Source organism: Saimiri boliviensis, chromosome 18 (assembly GCF_048565385.1).
Source record: "Saimiri boliviensis isolate mSaiBol1 chromosome 18, mSaiBol1.pri, whole genome shotgun sequence".
Classification (NCBI taxonomy): Eukaryota; Metazoa; Chordata; class Mammalia; order Primates; family Cebidae; genus Saimiri; species Saimiri boliviensis.
In genome coordinates this window covers 17,978,966-17,982,288 of record NC_133466.1, presented here as the reverse complement: position 1 = coordinate 17,982,288, position 3,323 = coordinate 17,978,966, and positions in this window count along the sequence as shown.

The window sequence follows — 3,323 nt, the reverse complement described above, 5'->3', positions numbered from 1 at the left end:
GTACAAAAGGAAGTAAAATTTTTCTCCCTTCTTCCTTTCCCTCCTTCTTGTCTGGGTCTAGGGAGAGAGTATGGTAAGAATATGGTTCTCACTATTTTCAATCCAACATTCACTCGTCTTCTCAACAATGTGCCCAATACTGGGGCATCATGTTGGGGAAAGATTATTAAATTGCCTCTTATAGGGAATCTCAAGCATCCTTCCTGTTGGGAGCTTAATCTGCCCATCACATTCAGTTCCTTAACTTTTTTAGTTGTTCTGTAGGGCCAGCAGATTTGCTTTCTGGGCAGTGAGGTAGCTTTCATCTTTCTTTGGCCAGCTAAATCCATTATTACTCATCTGTCTGTTCTCCAGCTTCTAAAATTGTGTTGACCTGTCTGCACTTGTCTCTTTACTGCTCCCTTTATCTATGTGGGATTATGACTTTAACTTTTTTTTTTTTAAATCTCTTTGCTGTCATTGTGGTTAGATTTCTGAAGGCAGCATGGTAAAATACATCTGTGCAATCTACTGTTCTTAAACAGATGTCCCTAAGACAGTATTCTGCATTAGAGTTCAGGCTTTGGAAACAATACATTTAAAAAAGTATTTGAACTGAAGGTATAAAAATGATAAAAAATTAATAAGCTCTCTTTTAAATTGCTATTTGCATTAAACATGCCTTATAACCTTGATAGCTGGGGAGATCCTGGAACCAACATAAGAAATAAATTCTTGGATGTTTTTATAAACACTTGAAAAATAATTTGCAAGTATACTATTTCTTCATAAAGTAGGCAGAAAATGAAACCTCAAATCCCAAGAAAAAAATAGGCAGTAGTTAAAAATTTATTATTAAAGAGTGAGAACAACAAAATTTATTTTTATGGCACTCTGGCAATAATGGAAGTTTTTCAAAAAGCCATATATGTAACAATATTTACCATTTGCCAGCTACAGAACACTCCCAAATGAAAATTTTAGAAACTTATCTGATATTAATTCTTTAACAAAGAAGCTGACATAGTAATGTTCTTGGTAAGAATATGGTCCCCTAAGTTTTCAATCCAACATTCACTCCTCTTACCAAATATGTGCTCAATACTGGGGCATCAGGTTGAAAAACGATCTTATAAAACCAATGATACAGGCTTTCATCCCATTTTCCCTTAAATAAAGAAAGTTGGGATTGTCTTTGTAGGTCACAGTTGGGGTTAAAAAAAAGTTTGTGTAGTAAACACCATCATTTAATGACTCTAGGTTGCTGGTGTGCTGAGCTAAAGATAATGAGACATGAGACAAAAACTCTGGTTTAATCACAGTATTTTCAAGGTTATTGGAAATTTTAATCTTACCACAGTGTGTTTCTTAATCTGTCTTCAGGAGTAAAACTCAAGGAGGCCTTAAACTTGGATGGGTTTAGGAAAGAGCCTAGAATATTGACCCCTGCCTGTCAGAAATCATTAGAAACATTTTGTGGATTGCTTTATACTTGATTTATGCACTAGTTGGGATAGTAGACTCTTTGCAAAAGTCTGAATTTTTCCAAAAATTCAGTGATGGGAAGAAGGGGTGGGGTGTGTGTGTGTGTGTGTGTGTGTGTGTGCGCGCGCGCGCGCGTGTGTGCGCATGCATCCACGCATGTGTGTGTGTGTGTCCTAAAACCTCTAAATAAATGCATGGGAAACTTACTACATCTGGTTGTATTCTCTCTTTACAGATGCAGACGTGAACATCTGTGTTTCCCTAGCTCTTTCCATGATATTTCTGGGAACTGGGAAACTGTACCTCTGTGTAATAGTCTCCTTATGTGACTAAATCCATATATTTCTATATTTTTTTGCTGTCAGCTGAGCTCTTTCAATGGTGTTTGTTGACCTCTGTCCATCCAGAACATTACCATTTTATTGCACTAACAATACACCACCACCAATTTAGAGCACTCATGGTATTTGGAACATCTCATTGGGAGTAGATTTGCTTTCCAGAAAGGTAAAGACTTAGCCTACAAAATCCAAGAAAAGTTACACACCTGTACTCTTAGGTTAACATGGGAAGTAGTAACCTTTTCTAGTAAGATTCTGCTCTTTTATACTTTCTTCATTGTATTTTTTGAGTCATTTTGCATTCATTTGAGCATTGGGAATGTCCCAGTATCATCTTGGGCAGTGGGTGACTTCCATAGTGCTGTTCAGCTCCCCTGTCTAGGGGAGGTCTTCTGCGATACCTCTGCTCTGCTGCAGTGGAGTGCTGGCATGCCAGCCAACTCTGCTCATCTCCTCCCAACTTTGAATTTGTCAAGGAGAAGCTGGTAACATAGATCAAGCATGGTGGGAGTAATTACACCATTGGAATTTTTCATCACTGCAAATCAGGGCTTTTATTGTCCTCCTCTCTCCCAAGCAGGCTGTTAAACATTTACCAGCATACCACTGTTCCCAATTATCTGTACATTAATATACATTCTGATCTATTTAAGTGTTATGTTATAGTATAAATATAAAAAATCAAAATGTCTTTTCAAAGCAACTGCTCCAATCTTAAAAAAAAAAAAAAAAATCACAGGCTCTTAGTATACCCAGTACATAAAAATAGTTACCCAATATAAATAGCAAATAGTTATTACATCCCTTACACATCATATTTAGCTGTATGTAATGCTGATTCACAGAATCGGGGGTCTGGAAGTTCAGCTATGATATGGTTCGGCTTTGTGTCCCAACCCAAATCTCATCTTGAATTGTAATCCCCATAATTTCCATAATCCTCATGTGTCAAGAGAGAGACCAGGTAGAGGTAATTGAATAACAGGGGTGGTTCTCATGCTGTTCTCATGATAGGGAGGGTGTTCTCACGAGATTTTGTGGTTTTGTAAGGGGCATTTCCCCCTTTGCTCAGCACTTCTTGTTCCCACTACCTTGTGAAGAAGGTGCCTTGCTTCCCTTTTGCCTTCCACCATGTTTGTAAGTTTCCTGAGGCTTCCCAGGCATGCTGAACTGTAAGTCAATTAAACCTCTTTACTTTATAAATTAACCAGTCTTGGACATTCTTTATAGCAGTATGAAAATTGATTAATACTAGCTTCTTCTGTGTCTCCCAAGTATTCTGGCTTAAACTCTTCTTACTATAGTTTCTAATAGGTCCTCTTAAGAATTTGTTGACTCATGTGTTTACTTCTGAGTGACTTGTTACCATGAAAGAATTTGTTAAAATATTTCAGTCATGATACAAGACACAAAGCCTGTTATAATGACCTCTCATGTATCCACAGCCCAACTTAAAGAAAATTAATGGAAAATTCCCATCTCTTAGCCCTCTTCCATTTGTGCAGAGGTAACTATTAT